The sequence below is a fragment of the Carlito syrichta genome, unplaced genomic scaffold, assembly GCF_000164805.1.
Source record: "Carlito syrichta isolate Samal-C Ts95f unplaced genomic scaffold, Tarsius_syrichta-2.0.1 Scaffold280010, whole genome shotgun sequence".
In the NCBI taxonomy this organism is placed as follows: Eukaryota; Metazoa; Chordata; class Mammalia; order Primates; family Tarsiidae; genus Carlito; species Carlito syrichta.
Genome location: NW_007224106.1, coordinates 2,200 through 9,947, shown reverse-complemented (window position 1 = coordinate 9,947; position 7,748 = coordinate 2,200). Strand labels below are relative to the sequence as shown.

Here is a 7,748-nt window from a genome sequence, read left to right as displayed (position 1 = left end):
GTTTCAATGATAAAAATCATAAGTCAAAATAAGCGATCAGACTAGAGTCACTTCTGTGATCTCCGATTCCAGCCTCTCCCTTTTGTTTTTCATTGCAGCATAGGGGTGGGGCTTTGTCTCCTGTTTCGCGCTGTTGCCTTAGGAACTGAGGTAAAGTTTGTTGATAGGTGGGCGGGGCAATGGAAGTTTCTGCCTGGAGAATAGCAAGGTAGTTTACCCAGATCTGTTTTTCTCCACTTGTCTGGGTCCCCCGGCTTGGGGTCTCACACTGAGTGCCTCAGCCTGGGTGGGCCCGGAGTTCCAGAGCTCCAAAGCTCCAAAGGGCTGGTAGTGGGCGGCGAGAGTGGCTCTGGGCCCCCCACAGGGTACTTCAGCCAGGAATGGGACCGGTGTCTCTGAGGGGCGGGTGCCCAGAGCCTCCCTGTGTGACCGGCGGTGCTGGGTGCCGGGCTGGAGACAATGCAGCCGGGGAGAGAGCCGGAGGGAGCAGGGACCCAAAGCTTCCCCGCACACTGCAATATCTGGCCTTAGGAAATGAAGTAAAGTTTGTTGCTAGGTGGGCGGGCCAATGGAAGTCTCTGCCTAGAGAATGGCGAGGCAGTTTAAGCAGATCTGTTTTTCTCCGCTTGTCTGGGTCCTCCGGCTTTGGGTCTCATGCTGAGTGCCTCAGCCAGGGTTGACCTGGAGTTCCAGAGCTCCAAAGTTCCAAAGGGCAGGCTGTAAGTGGTGAGAGTGGCACTGGGACCCTACAGAGTACTTCAGCCAGGAATGGGACCGGTGTCTCTGAGGGGCGGGTGCCCAGAGCCTCCCTGTGTGACTGGCGGCTTGGTGCCGGGTGCCCGGGCTGGAGACAATGCAGCCGGGGAGGGATCTGGAGGGGGCTGGGACAGGAGACTTCCACACACGAGTAGAATGGCAGCAGTGGGGGGGGGCGCAATATCTGGCCTTGCGTGGGACTGAAGTTCCCGGGGCCTGACCCCAGCACGATTGGTGGTGGGCTGGGGGATGGGGGTAGAGAAGTAATAGCCTTTTTGGGAACTCACGTTCAGAGAATCTCACCAGTTCACCTATGCCATCGCCATCTTGCTCCCAGTAGCTGCATACTTTTTTTTAACTTTTTATTTTAAAATTGTGGGGTACAACTCAGGGTTAAGTACACAAACGTTCATTATGCAGGTACCATTTTGATGAGGTGTGCCTTCTCTACCCTGGCAGAATCCCACTACTGCCAGTAATAAATTCACATTCTAAGTAATAAACCCACATTCTAAGATTCTTGGGTGGGACTTCAACATACGACTTTTGCAGGGGACACAAGTTAACCCATAACAGACATCTAATATCATCACGCTGGCTTCAGAAAATATTTGAAAGGCTCATGCCTGTAATCCCAGTACTTTAGGAGGCCAAGGTCAGAGGATTGCTTGAGTTTGGGAGTTCAAGACCAGCCTGGACAACATAGGGAGACCACATCTCTACAAAAAAATCTGGTAATTTTATGGAGGTGGTGGAAGAAGAGTGTGTGTGTGGATTTGGGGGGATATTTAACATTTGATCCTTCGTGAATCTGAATGCAATCTTGACCATCACCTACAGAGGACCTCTTCCCAAAGCTGGAGGTATAATACTAAGATTTTAGCTTTTGGCAGGGGTTGACCGCTGATCTTCTTGACACTGTTTCCATGCCAGGAAAAGGCCAGTAGTCATTTGTTTCTCAAAGGTGTCAGAGCAAAGCACCCATAGTACCCTTGCCAAAAGTCATTCTTGAAGTCCATGGTTTTCAAACTTGGGTGTGCATCAGAATCAACAGGAGGGGTTCACAGGTGGTTCTGCCCCACCCTCAGAATATAGTATGACCAGGGAGGGGAACAGGGAGTTGCATTGCTTTTCTTTTTTTTTTTAGCTAAAGAAATATCACGGTTTATTGAAGACTAGAAATATTTTTGTTACAAGTTGAAATTACATGCCTTCCAGAAATCAAAAGCAACAGCTGGTGTGTGCATTGATGCTTCGGAGGTGCTACACTGCTTGAACTTGAAGTGGGTAAGACAGGGTCAGACACATGGGGGAGAGGGAGATGGGGGAGGAGCAAGTTCAAAAGCCCAGAAGGTATCCGTATCCACCAACTCATTCCCCCAACCCACACAGGCCATGGCCTCAGCTCTGCAGGCTCTCCTCAGTGGTCTGGTTTCAGAAACAAGACTTCAGTGCAAATTCACACAAAACATAGCCCCCAGCCTTGGGCCAAATTAGCTCTCAGCCATCCAGAAATGCTTGTAAGGAGGTGAATATTTTCTTCCAGTGTTGTATCTATGAGACCCATATCCACTCGGCTGTTGGAAACGGGTGGCCAATGCACTCACACTGCCATTCACACCATGCTGCTTGGAAGTGGTAGGAGCCACAGGAGACACAGCAGGTCCACACTGGAAGGTGCTGGGGAGGCCTGGGACCCCTTTGTAATATGGCAGATGGTGTAACTGTAGACAGGAGGCAGCACAGGTTCAGGAATGTATGCTGCATGGTGTGGTGAGTCTGCGTATGATTCTGTTGGGGTTGGGTCAAGGCTGTGGCCAGGCCTGGGGAGGAGGCATCCCCATGGCCGAATTTTGTGAGGTCACCAGAATAAAGGTTGCTGACCAGGCTACCATCCCTCCCAGCCAGCGAGTTGTGGGTGTGGGAAATGGGATGGTGTAGTAATCCAATGGAAATCTTGTCTGAAGCATCTGCACGTCATCCTAACCATATACTTGTGGCGGGTAGGCATGTAACAGCCCTGGAGCCATAATATATGAATTACACAACAATGGCAGGACCCCAGGAGGGAGGTTGGGAGGAGCTTTTCCTGAAGTCGTAGCAACTGAGCTTCAAGTTGAGGCTGTGACGGTGGAGTTGCTACCTAGGCTAAGGCCCAGGCTGCTGCCACTGTTGAGACTGGAGGAGACAATGACCACTGGGGGGAGGTGCAGAGACTGTGCTGGACGTGGTGGAGAAAGTGCTGGAGGAAGAATGGAGATTCGCCTCTCTCCACACTTGTGTGCAAAAGAGTGGATGTTGAAGTGTGCCCAGAAGATGTTGATGATGAAAGGGTATTCTGCTGCATAGTAACGTTCTGCTGTGTTGTGTGGTGGTAGTATCTGCAATCTCCTCACTGTGGCTCAAGCCACCCAAGTAGGATGAGTGCTGATTGGTTGTCATCAGTAAGGAAGCTGCAGATGCCATTTCATTGAGAGGAGGGATGCGGGAAGTGGAAGGTGAGTCAGATTTCACTGCAGAGCCTGTAGCACCTTCAACAGATTCACTGCGTGGCCTGCACAGAATGGAAGCCAGTCTTTGCCTGGGTCAGGTCCTTTTGGGGTGACGAAGAGATAGAGCTGGGGTGCCGCCAAATCTGTGTGGGTCTCTGTTCACAAAGAGGGCCCTGAGCATTGTGATGTGCGGTATAGGTTGTCGACTGAATTGGGTCACTCTGACAACAAGACTCCTGACTCTGGTTGGATGAAATTATAGGTGAAGATTCACTGGCTGTGCTGGTATACAGGCCACTTGGAGCCTGCCTTGAAGAGGCACTCATGGTGGGGTGGACTCATAATCAGAAAGGACAGACTCTGACCCAAACTGCAATGCCCCAAACTGCAGGTTTAGCCCTGAGATATCTGCTGAGCCAGGCAGATATCTCCACAGCCAGAGCAGGAATCTTAGAAGTCGAGGAGGATTTTTTCTTCTGTTGTTTCCGTTTCTGCTGAGCTGGTTGAGGGCTGGAGGACTGGCTGTCTGAAGATCCAGGTGATGTCTGTGGAGCCGAGGTGGATTTGCTTGGCAGAGGAGAAGGGGGGGTGGAGGTGCAGCTGTAGAGGTAGCCACTGCAGGTGGCTTCTCCCGATGGAACCCCTCCATCATGGTTGAAGAGAAGGTGAAAGCCTGGCATTTCGTAAAGGGGCTATGCACTGTTGAATCACTTGGGTTCTTCAAATCATACTGCACCAGGGACGGGGTTGTGTCATTGAGCCCATGTCCCGAGAGGAGGCGGTGGTGCTTCCTGATTGCGAATGCTGAGCTGCCAACTGAGCCAGGGCTTGAGCAGTCTCGAATCGCTCCAAGAACCGGGAGCCTGTAGTACTGCCGCCTTTAGCTTCAGCACCATCGCCTAACCCTTTCCCTAACAAGCACACCATACTGTGCTGAGAAAATGTGCTCCCTGGAGCAGGCTGTGATAGGACACTCTGCTTTGAGTTACTGAGCACCAGAGCCTGATCCAGAGAAGGAGCCCGAGATGGGTCCAGATTAGATGAATCATTCTCTATTGAAGATGGTGTCTTTCCCAATAGCACAGCAAGGTCAGTTCTCTGACCAGCAGTGACTGTCACATTCTCTGCAGGCAGAGACACTGAAGACACATTTGAGGCAGTAAGATCTTGGTCTTGGAAAGCTCTTCATTCCAGTCCTCAGTTCCCCACTCCTCTGTTGCAGGCCTCCATGTACCAGGAGCAGTCTCAAATTTCCGGGAATAAGTTGACCCCTCAACCCCAATGAAATCAAGTCTCGTCCCATCATCTGGTTCAAAGTGGCCAGTGTTGTTCCATGTATTGCCGGTACTATTGCCATAGCTGCCGTCGGTATTGGCTGGCTCTGCATAATCAGCTGGTAAAATGTTCCCATTCCTTGAGCAGAAAACCTTCCTCCTCGCCTACCAGAGCCACCTCTGCCTCAGCCATGGCCCCTTCTGCCTCTTTCTGTGCCTCTTCCAGAAGGCCCTCCACTCTTGGTGCCATCCAATTCATTTTTCTGACCCAAAAATTCTCACCCACGGCTAGCACCTCGCCCGTCTTGGTGGCCCACTGCGTTGTCAACTATAGTCTCTGTCCTGATCTCGATTTTCTTTGCCTTCCTCGTTGGATTCCATCTGGCCACCATCCTTCTGTCCTGAGATTCCCTTCTTCTTCCCGACCATCTCCCAGGAATGCGTGTCTGGGTTTCCTTCCAGCAGAGCATTGATGGCTCTGTTGACATCTCCATTGCAGTCATGCAAAGCTATCATGCATTCATCCTGGTTCTCGCTTGTAATATCAATCAATCATTTCACCTTCTCCCCAAAGTCAGCATCATTATGGTCCAAAATCATCTGTGCGAGTCGATTTTGTTCTGCAGTGGCCTGCAGCTGCTGCTTGTGCTGTGTCTGGTTTTGGTTTTGAGGTTGTTCCCCATTTCCACGGGCTCGGTTAGTGCCCACTGACATCATCATTTACAGAATATACAAATAACAGTATTTACAAGGTAGAATACTCAGCCAGGGCCCAGGCCTCGCTCGCTCGTCTCTGGGAGTTGCATTTCTAACAAGTTGCCAGGTGGTACTGATGTTGCTTACAGAACCACCTGGAGATTCTCTGCCTCAGGGCCTGTTCCTTGGTGTCCTTGGGACCCACATGCATGTGCCTATAACCTGCTATAAAAGCAGGCTTCTAAAAGCTCTTGGTGGAAGCATCCAGGGAATAAGCCACCGAGGGTCACCTTTCTGTAATGGTATTCTCGTTCTGTATACTGCTTAATAATTTCCTTTAATTTTTAGATCTTTGATGCAGTTCAATTTTATTTTTAATTTTTCTCCACATCAGCTAGTCTATTATGGGTAACATTTTACCTAGCAGTTACCCATGAATAAAGTGGTTTTATTCATTTTAGTTTTCCACTGTATAATTTAAGCTTTTTTTAGTAGAAGTATCACTTTGTCACCCAGGCATGATTGTGGCTTCCTGCGGACTTAACCCACTGGGCTCAGGTGATCCTTTTGCCTCAGCCTCCCGAGTGCTGGAATTGTAGGTATGAACCACCATGCCCAGCTAATTTTTTGATTTTTTTTTTTTTTTGTAGAGACACATTGTGTCTCTGTGTTGTCCAGGCTGGTGTCAAACTCCTGGACTCAAGCAATCTTCTCACCTCAGTATCCCAAAGTGCTGGGATTACAGGCATGAGCCACCATGTCCAACTCAATTTAAACTTTTTATTGACTTTATTACTTGTATCTAATTTTGTTGCATTTAGGACTAAGGAAGACAGACTCTGTGATTAGCTTTCTGCTGTTGTTGTTATCTACGTTTTGTTAATTTTTGATCGGGGGTACAAGAGCATGTTTGTGAACTTTGGTGTTCCAATTATCCAAATCTACAACAGTGTACCTGGGGGAGCTTCTGGACCCTAGCCCCCTTCCCACCTTCCACCTTGTGGCATCCACAGTGTCAATTATTTTCATCTTTTTGTCCATTTAGCTCCCATATACAATTGAGAGCATGTGCTGTTTATTTTTCTGTTTCTAAGTTCACATAGAGTAATGGCCTCCAGCCCCATTCATGTCACTGTAAAGAACATGATTTCATTTTTTTTATGGCTGTGTAAAAAGAGTGGAAGTCTTTTTCTGGAATCAGAGCCATTGTCTTATAACCCTTGATGTCCTGAATGTCATCAATTGTCTTCCTTTTGATATTTCCTTTGTGTTTGGGTAAAGAAAAAAGTCACTGGGAATCGGAGCAGATGAGCAAGAGGGTGTTCCAATACAGTTATCTGTGTAGTGCTGCCAATGTAAGCGCATGGTGACAAGTTCATGAATCTCATTGTCAGACTTCAATAAATAACGGCAACAGCGATGATGGCCATTCCAGAAAAAGACTTAAAAAACTGTTTTGACAGGTGAACTAGGCACTGGCATCAGTGTGTTCCCAAGGGGAATACTTGGAAGGTGACTGTGGTGATATTCCACAATGAGGTTGTAGCACTTTTTCTAGGATGATTCATGAACTTTATTGTCAAACCTCATTACTCACATTTTCTTTATCCAGTCAACCATTGAAGGGCACGTAGGTTGGTTCATGATGTTGTTATTGTGAATAGTGCTGGGATGAAAAAATGAGGGAAAGTATCTTTTTTATATAATGATTTCCTTTGGATAGATATGCATTAGTGGGATTGCAGAGCTGAATGGTGGTTCTATTTTTAGTTCTTTGAGAAGCTCCATACTGTTTTCCATAGAGGCTGAACTAGTTCACATTCCCACCAGGAGATGGGGAGTATGAGTGTTCCCATATTTCTGCATCTACACCAACAATTGTTGTTTCGACTTTTTAATGCTAGCCATTCTGACTGGTGTAAGATGATATTTTGTTGTGGTTTTATCTTGCATTTCTCTGATAAGTGAAGTTGAGCATTTTTTTCATCTGTTTTTTGGCCACTTGTATGTGTTCTTTAGAGAAGTGTCTGTTCATGTTCTTTACCCATTTTTGATGGAGTTATTTGATTTTTCTCTTTGCATTTCCTTTTATTATATAAAGATGTGGGATACAGTTCAGGGTTAGGCACGTAAGTGATCAGCATACAGGTAAAGTTTGGGCCTCCCTTTGGTCTCCACTTCACCTGGTTTGAGATCAAGCACCCCTACTGAGGTTGTGTTGCCCCCCCGGCAGTGTCCCCCTGCTGCCAAACCCTTTCTTAGAACATTATGGTAAATGTGCAGGGCCCGCTTATGAGTGAGAACATGTAGTACTCAGTTCCTTGATTCTGTGATAGATCACTGACTTTGATAGACTCCAAATTCATCAAAGTTCATATTGAGTTGTTTGAATTCCTTGTAGTCTAGGTTGTCTGCTGGGTTTCTCCACAGTAAAGTTACTTCCCTCTCCCTTTTTATACTAATTTTTTTAAAAAGAAGTCACAATGTGCAACCCACACTAAGGGATGGGGAATCATGCTTCATCTCCTTA

The 7,748-nt window shown here is 47.6% G+C and overlaps 1 pseudogene; it reads right to left on the bottom strand.

The window, feature by feature from the left end:
* Positions 1-2,249: 2,249 nt before the first annotated feature.
* LOC103254443 lies at positions 2,250-5,242 on the bottom strand (annotated as a pseudogene).
* Between the last annotated feature and the right edge of the window lie 2,506 nt (positions 5,243-7,748).